The 15632-nt window shown below is 39.6% G+C and overlaps 1 protein-coding gene across 3 annotated transcripts in view; it reads left to right on the plus strand.

The window, feature by feature from the left end:
• Positions 1–15632, plus strand: part of Tafa1 (TAFA chemokine like family member 1) — a 421871-nt gene that overhangs the window by 98319 nt on the left and 307920 nt on the right. The window lies entirely within an intron of this gene.

The raw sequence follows: 15632 nt of genomic DNA on the forward strand, positions 1-15632 counted from the left end.
AAGACTTGGGGTGAGGTGAGGGGGGGAGGAGGAAAGAAGATACTAGAGATTCTCCTTTTCAGAAAAGAAAAACCTTTTGCTGAAAAGCTTATTGTCAGAACAAGATAGTCTTTCTCCATTAAGTGTAAATATATAGCTTCTGACCTTTGTCATTTAAACCTGAAATCCTAAGAATAAATAGTGCTAATTTTTTTTTAAATCACAGAATGGAACAGATACTTTTTCTGTCACCTATGTTTTTTATTGTTTTTTCTTGAACTCAGTGCCTGGGTCCTGTCTCTGAGCTCTTTTGCTCAAGGCTGGAGCTCTACCATTGTGAACCACAGTTTCATTTCTGGTTTTCTGATAGTTCATTGGAGATAAGAGTCTCACAGATTTTTTCTTGCCTGGGCTGGCTTCGAACTGAGATCCTCAGATCTCAGCCTCCTGAATAGTTAGGATTACAAGCATGAGCCACCACCACCCAGCTTTTTCTCACTTTTTGCTACTTCATATCCAGTTGGGAGATCATTTCCCTACAGTAATCCAATCTTCTACAATATCACTCAGAGTAATAAACTTGTAAATATCTGAATTTTTTAATATATTTTTATTATAATTAATAAAAGGGTTACATGATATTTGCCAGATAGAAGGTGCATTAATTCACTTACATTGATACCCTTTGAATTTTAAGATCCAAAAGACCTCCTGAAGGAGCTTGTAAAGACTTCAGAATAATTTTACATCTCTGCGATATGGTGCTCATCAAACTGGGTTTCGCTGGAGATGTAACCATATCATTCATCCTGAAGGATAAAGTTCCTTCCTGGAATTAGTCTGTGAAAGGCATCATTTTGCTGCAGATTCTCATGCGCATTAAACCATTAAAAAAATCCCTGAGAAGTTCCATAGCATGGAAGCATGTAGGTGTTCACTCTAGAATTCTTTTCGTTTTTCTTTCAGCAGATTTTATGGAACAGGATTCAGTTTCAGAAATAATGTCATGGAGTCTGATAGGCTTTTTAATTTTATTTTACTTACCTTTTTTGCCAGTTGTGGGGCTTGAACTTAGGGCCCGATCACTGTCCTTGGACTTTCTCAAGGCCAGAGCTCTATCACTTGAGCCTCGGCACCACTTCCAGCTTTTTTCTATGTATGTGGTATGCATAAATCAAACCTGGGTCTTTGTGCATGCTAGGCAAGCACTCTACCACTAGGCCAAACTCCTGGCCCTTTACTTACTTTTGATTAATTTCTCAGAACACTACTGCTAAATAGTCAAGTCAGAGAACTACCATAGCTTAATAAAAATTAAGCAATGAAGCCATCCGTTGAGTAAAATTATCCAGAACCCTTCCTTTGAATTAGTACTGAGCATAACCCATTACTTTTGAAATGAATTGATTTTAGGAATTGCAGATATTGAAAGAGTTTACTGATAATATTTAGGGCAGTTGAGCAAAAGGTACAGGGGCTCTTTCTTTAAGCCACAGCTCCAATCCTTTTCCTATTCCATTTCTGCTACTCTCCCAGCTACCCAGGCTTCCACAGCGGCCTTCTCCTTCAGTCTCCCAGCTCATCTCATTGCACAGAGGGCCTTTTCACCCTGTATCTACCTACTTTTATATCATGACACACACTGTTCCTCTTCTCTCCCTTCCCCCTCCCACCAAAGCTTTACTTTCCTTCCAATGAAGTCCCATGTTTGTACATAGCCTCCCGAGTTCTCCTCACCTCTGGTCCTCTTCTCAAACCTCTTCAGATCTCAGTTCCTCTGCCATGGACCTCTCTTCTTTTCTGTAATGCAGTTTTTTTCCTCCTCATCCATTGGCTAGCTTGTTCATGATCTCTTCCTTTTATCAGAGGCAAGCTTCATGAAAGCAGAGACCTTTTTTTTCCATTTCATCTCTGTGTGCACACCACATGGTATATAGTTCCTTAGTAAGTATTTCAGAAATAAGTATTTTCAGGAATGTGGGGAGGTAATGTCCGTGAAAATCTCTGAACACACACACACACACACACACACACACACACACACACACACACACACACCCCCTACATCCCGCAATGAAAATCCAGGCTCAGAAATGGCTATCAGAGCTGTTTACAGTGGCCAATTAGTTGACTTGTATTCTGTCCCAAGGGAGAGGGAATGAAGGTTAATTATATTCAAGTCTCCCCATTCCTACATCCTTATTTTTATTTTTAGAGTCTCTTTGTCTTGCTACTGCCCTGCTTCAGCCTGCAGTCGTCCTTATTCGTGCACATCCAGGCAGATTAAAAAAGCACTTTTAACTGTGGTGATGAAATTTTTAAATCCACAAAGATCAAGTCCATTCCCACATCCTTTCCCAGCTAAGCTGTACAGAGCATGAGCCCTGTGGCCTGGGCCTGCACGATAATCAGCATGCAGCATTCAAGGCTGTCTTGGAAGTGCTGCAGTGCAGTGAGTTCAAGCGCTTGAATCTAGACAGGAGTCTTGACTCAGTTACCAAACATGGACTTGTTTGTTGCCAGTTTCTGTGCCTGAATTTCTTCACCTGTTTAGCAGGAATCATTATAGAACCATCCTGTCTGCTGAAAGATAGGACAGGTGAAACATAGCTCAGTAAATATTGAGCATTTATTAATCACTCAAAATATGACTTGGAAACACTGTGTCCGCCCTTCATTTGACTCATACGAGTTTCTGTCTCTCAATAAGGTCCTTTGTCCCTAGTTTCACAGAAGGTAAGAACTGAAATCATACTACAGCTAAATTGTCCTCATTTAAAAAACAAACTGGCTGGCTATTAGAATTCATAGAGAATCTCTGATAGGGTCCAAAGAGAGGGGAAGGACACAAACACTTCAAAGCTTGAAGCTTCTATTAGTAAAGGAGAGCTCTAGGTAAAATATAACTGGACAGAGACCTAAGAAATGGAGATGTTTCTGAGGTCATGATGGTCAGAGCTGACTCTCAGACAGAATAGGGATGGTATGTAGTGGAAATAACAAGTGTGCTCATCCCTGGACTGGAACTCATTGGAGTGTTGATTCATTGACTGGTGTAAACAGAGGCCTGAATTGTTGTCTCTGTGGAGACGTCTTTTGGTCGAGCCACAAAACCAAGATCACCATACAGTGTTTCCTGACTGGCAATTCATTGGCTTCCCCACGTGTGGTATTTGTCATTGTCATCTTCTAGCAGTTATCTAATATTTCTAGTAGGCATTGTCTCATCTCTCAGTTCTTATTTACCAATGGGAAGACTGTCGCTCCTCATTGAGATTACATGGTATAGAGAAACATTTTCCAGGATGCTGTGTGCAAAAAAGGAAGAGTGACTGCTCCAACTGCACTGTGTGGTGATGAAGAGCTGGTCAGTTTTCACAGCAGATGGACAGAGGGCTCTGAAGGAGAGTGAGGGCATAGTAATCCTTGACAATAAAGAAGTAGAGTTTTGTCAGGAGACCAATACTTAAGTTGCCTTCAGATTCATAATGGCAGGAGGTTAGGGTACTGGAGCTTAAACTCTAAGCCTTGAGCTCTTATTTGACTTTGTGTTGTTGTTGTTGTTATTCCCAGATGGCACTCTATTTCCACTTCTGGGTTTTTGTTGGTTAATTGGTAATGAGAGTATAATGGACTGGCTTCATGCCATGAGCCTCAGATTTCAACTTCCTCCTGAGTAGCTGAGCATGAGCTATCAGCACCCAGCTTAATCAGATATGTTTCTGAAGGGATTTCTGATGTTTGAAGTTGGTGCTCCTTGCCTGTGGGTTTTCTATCCCCAGCCAACCAGCTAGAATTGGAAATACTTTAATAATGGTGCCTGAAATATGGAGAATGACATTTCTTATCAGTATTCTCTAAGCAACACGGTACAGCCATACTTATATATTTATGTTAGGTATTTTGCAACTAATGTAGAGATGATGTAAAGTTTACTGGAGGATGTATGCATATATAAATGTAATTGTGAATATAGGACTTAAGTTTGGGTAAATTTTAGGATCCATGGACATATAGAAATCAGTTGTCCGTGGGACTAAGGGAAGACAATGGTGTTTTTTTTAGTCACCTGGAATTATTTAAAAATATTCTCAGCTGCTTTGTTAGATGCTACCCTTTAATATAGGATTGTTGTTTTCATCAGGTTGAAGAACAAGTTGGGTTCTATTGTCAGTGTCAGTGGCCTGTTGGAATATGTCCAGAATATATTTTCTTAAAGTTTTTAAATTGGGTTTCATTTTGAAAAATTGATATTTTGGAAGCTAGAGTTTTTTTAAGCACTTCTAAAATATGCACTGGTTTAGGTACACAAGTGACTGCAGACTCCCTGTTGATTGTCTGGGGCAGTTGAGTGTGTTGGGAGAGCTGGGGAAAAAAACGTCCTAACAAGGGCACTCTCTTTGCCCCAGGAAGTGTTATAAGGAACATGGTTCCTGACTCTTTTTCTTTCCTGTGCTGAAAGCATGTAAGTTTCAGTTGAGGTCAATGTAAGCTTCAAGTAATAAAACTTCCAACTATTAGTGGCATAAATAAAATAGAAGTTAATTTTTAAAATGTAATAATGATGTCTGCACTTGATAGGTATATATTGTTTCTTCATGTTGTCATTTTTGTCTGCTGAGTTGACTCAGGATTATGAATGGTGACTGATGTTCTAGCTCATGGGTTGATACTCTCGAGAGGAAGAATAAGATAGGAGGCAAGGCAGAAGGGCACACACCCAAGTCACATAAGACCTATTTCCCGAGCTGATTATATCTTACTGGGCACAATACAGTATCTGTATCAGAGCTTGGCAACTGCAGTTTCTCAGCTGGGCAAATTGCCCCCTGTTAGTAAAAGGAAAGAAGAATGGATTTGGGCTAGCCAATTGAAGAATATCTACCACAATCCTTCTCTACCACAGCTCAAGTTCTGGTCAAACAAAGCCTCTAATTTATTTCCTGACATTATCCCAGTACTTGATGGTAAGTCAAGTTCTTTACATGTTTCAGGACCTGCATTTAAATTTTGGTATTTTCTGATTGTGAGCAACATATAATAAGCCAACTAGTCTATAAACTCCAAAATTGACCCTTATAAAATGGACTTATAGTCCATTGGGCCGAAATAATTTTAGGCTCTATAGTTTTAATTTTCTTTAAGTAGCTATACAAAGCAGTTAGTTACCCTGCAACAAATCAGTTTATGAATATTTTGCGTCTTGATCAATGTTACCTGTTTCATCATTCTCCCTCAACCCCCCTCTACATATCTTTATCCTCCGTTTCCTTAATTTTGTAAGGATATTCATCGAATGATATGACTGTGTTCTTTCTTCTGCCTTCTCTTTTCATTCATCTATTTTTTTTGGTCTATCAATTATCATCTCCTAGTTTTTCCCTGAGGATCAGATGAAGTTATGAGTATAAAGGACCTGGCCTTGTGCGGAGAACAGTGTGATTGTTTGATAAATAGCAGTGGTATTTGTTTTATGCACAAAGTTGGAAGTTAATTTTTTAAGTATCAGATCATTTGGGTTTGCTGAATACAGTTTGTTTCAATAGCTGTGATTGAATGAATTACCATTTTCTCATTCCTTTTGATTCTGCTTTTTCTTTCACACCAAAGCAACTGTCAGTATGTTGAAAAATGTATATTTTGGGGCATGTGTGTGTATATCTCCTGTACATTTATACTTCCTTTCATTTAAACAAGGGTAATTGGGCCACATCCTAATAAATGAACTTCACCTTCTTCCTCTTATTCTTTCCTCTTCTTCCTCTTCTCCTTCTTCTCCTTCTCCTTCTCCTTCCTCTTCTTCCTCTTCTTCCTCTTCTTCCTCTTCTTCCTCTTCTTCTTCTTCTTCTTCTTCTTCTTCTTCTTCTTCTTCTTCTTCTTCTTCTTTTTCTTCTTCTTCCTCCTCCTCCTCCTTCTCCTCCCCCACCCTCCTCTTCCTCCTGCTCTTCCTCCTCCTCCTTCTTTCCTTCTTCTTGTGCCAGTCATAGGCCTGGTTTCTATTCGTGAGCATTCATGTTCAAATCTAACACTCTGCCCTTTGAACTATAGCTCCATTTCTGGCTATTTGGTGGTTACTTGGAAATAAGAGTTCATGGATTTTTCTGTCCCAGATGACTTTGAACAGCAATCCTCAGAATTCAGCCTCCTGAGTAGTTAGCATGACAGTTTGGGGCCACCAATGCATGACTGATGCATCTACTTTTAAGAACCAGAAACGCTTGGGGCCAGGAGCATGGCCTATTGTTAGAGTGCTTGCCTAGCATGCACAAAGCCCTTGGTTTGATTCTTTGGTACCACATACACAGAAAAAGCCAAAAGTGATAGTGGCTCAAGTGGTAGAGCGCTAGCCTTGAGGAAAAAGCCCAAGGACAGTGTTCAGGTCCTGAGTTCAAGCCCCAGGACTGGCAAATAAAAAAAAAACCCAAAGACAAAACAAAATAAAGAAACAAGGGAAGCTATAAATTAGGCAATATATGAACGATCTTTATTTTCATCACATAAGGGAGGGCAGGAGTCATAATATTACAAGCCTGAAGGCCATGAGTGTGGCTCAAAGGGTAGCTTAGCTACCCAGGTTTGGTGAATCAGATGCAGAGAAACTGCACAGGAAAAGAAAAAAAGTCCTTTAACAGAGGGTCAGCACTAGAGTTCTGTTAAGGATGGCATGTGGACTATATCTTGTCTTAAATCCATACAGTTCTTTTGTAAGTCTAGGCCCAGCCACAAGGAACATATTGCATTTAAATCACTGAAGGCAGAGATTGCGTTTGCTCTGGGGAGATGACAGCATTTCTGCTGACAAGTGGCATGCCATTTTCCCATGGTAACTGTTCTTTCCCTAGAATGGCTTCAACCTAGAATGGCTTCTCCGTGGAAACCTTTTCACAAGGCTCATTCACTGCTTCTCTCTTTGGGAGTACATTGGGAAGCAAGTAGATCAAATTATGTAGGCTTAGGTTCCTAACTGGGGAGAAGGAAGGGGCAAAGAGCAGAGAGGTTTTCTTCCTTGTTTGTGTTTTTTGAATTTGCCTCTTCCTTGGATGTATCTGAAGGAAATGTTTAGCACTCACTTTGGGCACTGAATTTGTTTCCTCAGTGAACCTACCGCGGAGATGTGGTTTGGATGAATTAATTGGCAATGGAGTTGAGGCTCTGAGTTATATTAGCCCAGTGGTTTGCTGAAAATTTACAGGATACTTTGGTCTCCTATTCACTTTTGTTCAGAGCTGTCATTAGCCCTAGAAGACAAGTCTGGGGGAGATCACTTTCAAGATCTGTTAATGGAAAAGAATCATTTCCTAAGAATGACTTTTTTTCTCACTACAACTGGAGCTTTTCTTTCTAAACTCTTTCCTCAAGGTCTAGAAAGAGGAATACTTTGTAGGATCATCCTGTCTTCTCCTCCCATGGACTGGAAGAAGAGATTCCTTCAAAATCAGAAAAACAGCGAAGATGACAAAGCAACTTCAAGCACGTAGCCACTGGAAATGATTCATAGAACTGCTATGTGCATCATCTTCTTTCATTGTCCCTTCAACATTGTAATTAAGTGAAAAAGTCAGCCTTGACTGGGTGTTGACCTTCCTCCAATCCTTTGGCATTTTTCAAATAATTTATCCTGTCAGATGAATTTCTCTCAAGAGTTCTGATTTTCAAAACCAAGCAATTGCAGGCAACACAGGGCATACATACAACAATGGCAATATGAGGTTAGAAGCATGTAATAGAAACTTCTAGCAACTTGGTAGGCTGCAAGAGTATATGAAATGCAAATGAATGAAGACAAAAGAAATGTAAGCATGTGGTGGTTTCCTTGCTCAAGAAACAAATCTTTTTTTTTTTTTTTGCCAGTCCTGGGCTTAAGCTCAGGGCCTGAGCACTGTCCTTGGACTTTCTCAAGGCTAGAGCTCTACCACTTGAGCCTCAGCACCACTTCCGACTTTTTTCTATATGTGGTACCGAGGAATTGAACCCGGGTCTTCATGCATGTTAGGCAAGCACTTTAACCACTAGGCAAAACTCCCGGCCCTCAAGAAACAAATCTTTTAAATGAAATAGAGATTGAGAAAGAGAAGGGATTCAGAGTAAGTGGTTAGCTCTGATGGAGACACCTTTTGTACCTGTATTTCCGTCACAGTTAGCTGTGGTTAGAAGAGTTATTCATAGGAGACATGGTAGGAATGGTCAATCAAATTGCTAGCATCTACAGCTGATATTTCTTTAACACTGGTTATTTCTGAGATAGGATCTGTCTTCCTGCTGAGCAGAACTGGAACACGATCTACCTATTTCATAACTCCTGTTGTAGCTAAGATTATATGACTGTGACTACTCACCTGGGTTCTTCCATTGAGATGGGAGTTTTAGGGACTTATTTGAGTGGGGTTCAGGATTGGCCTTGTACTGTAATTCTCTTGATCTTGGCCTCCAGCATGGCTAGGATGATAAGCACACACATACACAAGAAAGACCAGCTGTTGGTTGAGAAGCAGTCTTGGTTGAATGCTCAAGTTGGCTTTGAACCATGAACCTCCTGATCTCAGATTCTCAAGCTAGGATAGCAGTTACAATAACCATTATCAAAGATACTTTTTTGTGGCCAAATATTCTAATTGTTAACATACATAACTGACTTTAGCTACTAGAGTAAAAGAAAGTGTACATTGAATGAGAGAATATTTATCTCTTATAAATTAGAACAAAGACCTCAAAATTCCCTGATGAGATATATATTTAAGTGGTTCAATGTAAATGGCTCAAAACAGTTGAGTAAATTCCTTTTTACTTAGGATTTTGGATTTACAGAGTAGATACATTTGCTGCTAACTGGACATATGTGTCTGCCCTGTAATCTCCAACTCTCCTGTGTCACATTGAGCAGAACTATGTGACAAATATGGTAGATTCAAGGGAGAACTCAAATAGTATAATTCCTTAGAAAGACAAAGTCAAGCCAAGTGCTGGTGGCTCACACCTGTTATCCTTGCTACTCAGGAAGCTGAGGTCTGAGGATTATGGTTCAAAGCCAACTCAGGCAGGAAACTCTGTGGAACTCTTACCTCCAATAAACTACTCAAAAAAACTGGAAATGGAGCTGTGGCTCAAGTGGTAGAGCACTAGCCTTGAGTACAAAGAGATTGAGGGACAGTACTCAAATCCAGAGTTCAAGCCTCAGGACCTTTAAAACAACAAAAAAAGAAGAAAAGAAAAAAAAAAGTATTGAGTTGGTGTCTATGACAGTGGTCCTCCATTGAATCAGCAATCCAAGTCTCTAGAACCAGTAACTAGAAAGCTTACGATGGAAGGGAGCCTCTCCCCGTGACAATGTGAGATAAGTCCACTGCTTTGTAAGTCGCTGCCCTTCAGTGTGGCTAGTTAAGCACATTGGTTTTGTCGCACAAATCAGAGTTGCTGTGATATGATTTTTTTTTAAATTTCCAGGAACCATAGCTCAGTAGTTAGGAAATTCCATTGGGAAATAATATTCCTCCGTATTGTGTTATCCATCACTCTATAATATTCTTTGATGTTAACTCACATATATTGATATGCTAACTACCATGTCAATTAATCTTAGAAATTAACTGTATATTTAAATAGCAGTCAGAGGAGAAACACATGCCATTGGAAGGTAGAGATGGGAATGGATTCTGTAAAATGAACACAGTTTCAATAATATGTGGGAATGAATAATTCTCCACCAAACACCAAAGTAATAATGTACTGTAAGTATCACTTTCCTCTGTAGAATTTGCCAGGAATTCAGTAGGAAGCAAGTAACATTATGAGGAAATATTGATTTGCTGTGGGCACAGTGAGTCTTGTTATGATAAAGACAGTCTGTGGACAGTTTTTTTTCATTTTCTTCTTTAGAAGAAAACCAAATATATAAAATTGCTTACTGCAACTGGGGCATTTAGATTGCATTCTTTTTTGGGAGGGTGGGGGGAGCTAGAAGATTTATTGAGCTTCAACAATGTTTTATGGTCTGGATATTTTAAGATCATAAAAATGTTAAGTATATACCATTATGCCAGCCCTAGTGTTTACATTTTGGTTAAGCCTGGCATCTGGAATAGGAATCTCTTCTGATCAATAGCAAACCTCACCTTATTTGCCTATTTGCATCTTGTATTGTATCTTAAGTACAATATAGTGGTTAGAATGCACGCTCTTCATTATGGACTGTTTTTACTTCTTACTAACTGTATGCATCTTTAGATGGAGCTCCTTGGTAGACCTGGGTTTTATTATTTGTGAAATCTATAAAGGGTTTTTTAGGATTAAGTAGAATAAATGCCTGTGAAGTTTGCAATAAATACCCTGCCAATACTCAGCCTTATCCACTTTGGCTTTCCTGTGATCTATTGGGCTTGATTGCAGTTTTCTATTGAAAATCCCAGTGAATAATTAGCAATAGATGAGAATTAACAATAGTCTTGTGTCCCTGCTTGTCACATCAACTGGCCATTCAGAGCTTAGAAGGGAGGGTGGTTTAGTGACAGTAACTCTTGCCATTGATGATCACAGCTGAATCAGAATCTGTGTCTGGCTTGGGAACCAGTGCCCTTCTGCACACATGATATATAAAGGTTACCTTCTAAAATGGAGGGAAGAAACCTCCACATTTTGCCAGAGGCAGCCGCGAATGATACTGCCTTACTAGACAATCAAACCAAACTCCCCGGCAGAAAGCCATTCCAGACTAAGGGTGACATGTTCCAATACCCTTTCATCCTCAGTTATCTTAAAGGATAGCCGTGACTTTGAGATTGTATTATGCTGTTTCTTCTCTTTTTGAGGAGGAAGCAGTATTACGATTTAAATTTAGGGCTCTATGCTTCATGCTTATGAGGCAAGTATTTTACCATTCGAGTCATATCTTCCCGTTATTTGCTTTATTATATTTGAAAATCAGTCTCACATTAAAAAAAAATGTTCTGCCTCAGATGGCCTAGACTGTGATTCTCTTATTTATGCCTCCTACTCAGCTGGGATGACAAGTATAAACCAACATATCTACTTTATTGACTGAGATGGGCCTTAATAACTAAGATGCCCTTGAACTGTGATCCTCCATATGTCTAGCTTATGAGTAGCTGAGATTACAATTTTAAACCATCTTTCCCGCCTGATACTCTACCCCCTCTCTCTATACCTCTCTCTCTCCCTCCCTCCCCCGTCTCTCTCTATCTCTTTCTCTCTCTTTGTCTCTCTCTCTCCCTCCTTCCCTCCCCCTCTCTCTCCCTCCCTTCCTCTCTCCCCCCTCCTCTCTCTCTCTCTCTCTCTCTCTCTCTCTCTCTCTCTCTCTCTCTCTCTCTCTCTCTCTCTCTCTCTCTCTCACACACACACACACACACACTCTTTCTTTCCAATCTTTTCTTTGTCAGTCATGAGGCTTGAACTCAGGCTCTGGATACTGTGTCCCTGAGCAATTTTGCTCAAGGCTTGTGCTCTACCACTTTGAGCCACATCTCTACTTTTAGTTTTCTGATGAAGTGGAGATAAGAGTTTCATGGACTTTCTGTCCTGACTGGCTTTGAATGATGATCCTTAGATCTCAGCTTCTGAGTAACTATGATTACAGACGTAAGCCACTAGCACTTAAGATATATTTCTTAATTGTATAAGTGTATATAGTACCAATTCTTTCCTCTTTGCAGACATATTTTATGTAACTATTATGTGTAAATCTCCATGCTGAATAATTTCCTGACAGTTACTCCAGTGCAAATTTGCTCAAGTTCCTCAACTTTGTGCCACCCCATGTAAAAGGGAGATACTAATGGCACTTAACTCATGGGTGTGTACGTGAGAACGCAACACACTTAGGTACATTAAGGTCTGGGTGTAGCTCCATGGCAACATTTTCCTAGCAAGAGTAATGTCCTGGGTTTGATCCATAGTACCAAAAAAAGAGAAGGCAAAAGAAATGCAGTGAAAAAAAAACCCAGGCCAAAAAAGTAAACTCCCTTATGTACATTAAGCATTTGGAGAAAATTTTCAATAGATACTGTGGTGGGCAGGAATCATGTACAAGAAATATTCCAAGTTAAACTCAAATTTTTTTTCTAGTATAGTTGTTAAAGCATGGATGAAGTCTTAGAACATTGCATCCCAGCATTTTTTTTCCTTCTTGTTTGGAGAGCCCTAGCTCTTGGATCTGATAGTAAGGGAAGACAACAACCTGTAGCTGACAGGAATTTGTAGGAATCTACCCTTGTTTGCCAAATTGCTGTCTCTTTTAAGATAGGCAAATGGTACCTATTTCTAAGATGGACATGCTTCGAATGACATTTGAGTAGTTCATAAAATCTTTTGTCCAGCCCAATCGTACCTCGTGGTCCCTCATTACCAACCCATCATCATTGGAAGGAAGAAGGGAAAGAGCCCCTCTATCATCAGAGAAAATGAAATTATCAGTGAGTGCTGGGGAGTTTTAATTTTACCTCTTTGGTATCCATTCTGCTGTTTTACTGTTTCTTCACTGCCTTCTCATTCTACTGAGCTCAAATGTGATCTAACTTGAAGAGTATCCACATGGCCTAGACTAGTCCACAGGAAGCTAGCTCATCCTGAGGCTCACTAAAAAATAGCGTTAGCAAACCTATGTTTCCCTTGACAGCTAAAGAATATTTGCTGAAGAGTCCTTGGTATTGTCATGCAGAAAGTTCTAAGAAGTAGTCAACATGAAAAAAAGCAACTGAAAAGATGGGAAGAGATTTGTTCCTCATCATTCCTCCTAACCAGCTAGATTTTGCCAGACCTGAAACTTTATACTCGACTTCTGATCTATAAGTGTTGATAGGTATGCATTTTCCTTTTTAGTCCTTGAAGTAGTTTTTGTTGACCTTAGTCACTTGCTCCTGCAAAGGATATACTTAACAAATTGTCTCCCCTTTCTGAGAAATTTTCTCCCAGAATCATTTTTTTTTCCTTCTTTGGAATTCCCAGCTTGATGGCAGATACCTGTTTGAAGAATCTGAAGTTAGCCGGTATCTACAATATTGGGTTTTTCCAATGCTAGGTCAGGAAACAAACAAACAAACCTCCTAAATCTTACTATAACAATAGGAAAAGATGAAAAGTCTTATATGGAGAACAAATTACATCTTTATGAAGACTTCTGTTTGATATTTGTGGAAACACTAACAATACAGATTTTTTTAAATCCCATTTATGGTCTTCTGAATCTCAAAAGAATGGTGTTCCTGTCAATCTCTATTGCATATGAGGAAACATGAAACTTGAAAAAAGTTAAATAAGTTTTCCAAGATCTTATACCAACAAATAGAGGTTATGTCAGCATGTGAGAACCATGCATTTTTATTTGCATGTGATGCAAAAGTGAGGCTGGGGACCTGCAACCATCTTTATGCAGGGCATCCTTGAGCCAGACTTTGGTGTGGAGGCTGAACTTTTCCTTCCGTTCTGTTTCCATGGCACACTGTGCATCTCTGCCTTGAAGCTTCTTGCATTTGCTGCGGGTGGGAAGCCTTTCTCCAGACCTCAGCTTCTGATGCTGCCCACCTAACCATCTGTGGCAACAGATTTGTGTGTTATCAATTAAAGTCTACAGGAAGTTGGCAAAACCTCCTACTCTAACAGGATGGGCTAAAGAAGTTCCTGTTAGAACAGAAATGGGTTGTGTCTAGAATGGTGGCAATTGGTAACTCTCCAAGAGCACTTTAAATATACCCTATAGCATGAATTGCTCAGCTCTGATTCTTTCAGACATTTTCCTCACAGGTGGCTTTTTCTCCCTATAACTGTGTGATAGTCCATAGTACATAACTTAGTTATGTGGATCACCGGTACATGACAGTGTATACCCAGTACAAAGCAATATCCACAATTCAGAGAATTTGCCCTGATGAACTTTCCATTGGACCAAATTTGGGAAACCATTAATGTGTTTGTTTGTTTGTTTGTTTTCTGGTCCTGTGGCTTGAATGCAGGGCCTAGGCCCTATCCCTGAGCCTCTTTGTGCTCAAGGCTAGTGCTCTACCACTTGAGCCACAGCACCACTTCCAGCTTTTTTGAGTAGTGTATGGAGATAAGAGACGCTATGGGACTTTCCTGTCTGGCTGGATTTGTGCCATGATCCTCAGATCTCGCTTTTCTGAGTATGTAGGATTACAGGCGTGAGCTACTAGGAACCATTAATGTTTTAGTCTACAAAATCTACAGATAGAGAGTACATAATGTTGCCTTGGTTTCTACCACTCAGAAAGATTTTCTTCTCTGAGCTGCCTCAGTTGGGGACCCTCACAATATCAAATATACCAGTTTGTAGCTTTAAGATAGACTATCTGAAGTACTTACTCTGTTCTATGAAAGTCCTTCTTGTTGTTTGTACATAACTATATGTATTAAGCTTTTAGAGAGGAACATGCCACACACACAAATGAAGAATCTGCTTGTGGCAAGCCCTGGAGGATTGGAGATTTGTTGTGCACAGTTGCTGTCATTCTGTAATTTACTGTCGAATAACTAAGGCTAGCTCATCAACAGAGTTAGGACAGTCTAACTACAGAATTCTACATTGGGTAATGAAGAAGAAACATGCTCTTGAATTATAAGTTTTGTCCCAGTATAGATAGGCCTTTTTGTTCATAAATATCTCATTATCTACCCTCTTACCCACACTGGTGACATTATACCTTTATATTATCAACTTACAAGCCAGTTATTATTCATATTATTATATATACAAGTATATATTATTAGCTTATACATTAATTTACAAACCAGATAATTTATTTGTTGTGAAGAATAACCTGTGAGGATTATGAACACTTTAGCATTAACTCCACCCTCAATGGCAGTACTGACTTTCCCTTCCTCCCAGAGTCTCCAAACATTGTCAGATGTCTCCAGAGCACAGGAAACAAAGAGAAATATCATCCCGGGTTGAGAACCACTGAGCTAAACCAAGATTAAGCATAGAAATTTTACAGTTACAATTTGAAGAAAAGGTTTGTTGTTTTTGAGCCATAGAAAATCCTGCTTCCTAATATCCTAAATGTAATGAATGATGTGTGTGTGTGTGTGTGTGTGTGTGTGTGTGTGTGTGTGTGTGTGTGTGATGGGCAAGGTAATGAAGATGAATCATCCATAGAGACAGAGGAATGACCTAAATGATGACCTTGGAAGACCCTAGAAGGCCCTTGAATTTGAGGTCACATTTTTGCCCTTCACCTGGCCCAGTTTCCTTTGTCCCTGTACCCATGGGTCCGTGCTAATGATAGTGCATGACAGGCAGCTCATCATTTCACATGCCCTTTTTGTCAGCTGAAGCCTGGAGGAGTCTTAATTTTTTTTCTAAAGTTCTTTCTGTTTTTGAGAAAACTTGGCAGGAATAATCTTTTTTTTTGAAAGAGGGGAAAAATCAAATTTAAGGGCTGTAGAAAAATAACTTTCTATGCTCTTAGGTACCAAAATCGACCATTTGTTAGAACCAGAATGTCTGCTAAAGTGTGAAAAATTCTTGGAAGGCATTTTCTCAATTTTGTTATTGTTGTTTTATCCATTCATTTTCACGAGTTTTCTGGTTTGCTCTCTGCCACCTGGCTAGCCAGCTGAGGTGTGGTCCATCCTTTAAGGTTAAGGTCCAGGCATTTATCTAGTGCTTGAGAGATACTTGCTGTTTA

Source organism: Megascapheus bottae, chromosome 2 (genome assembly GCF_031878675.1).
Source record: "Megascapheus bottae isolate mThoBot1 chromosome 2, mThoBot2.hap1, whole genome shotgun sequence".
Classification (NCBI taxonomy): Eukaryota; Metazoa; Chordata; class Mammalia; order Rodentia; family Geomyidae; genus Megascapheus; species Megascapheus bottae.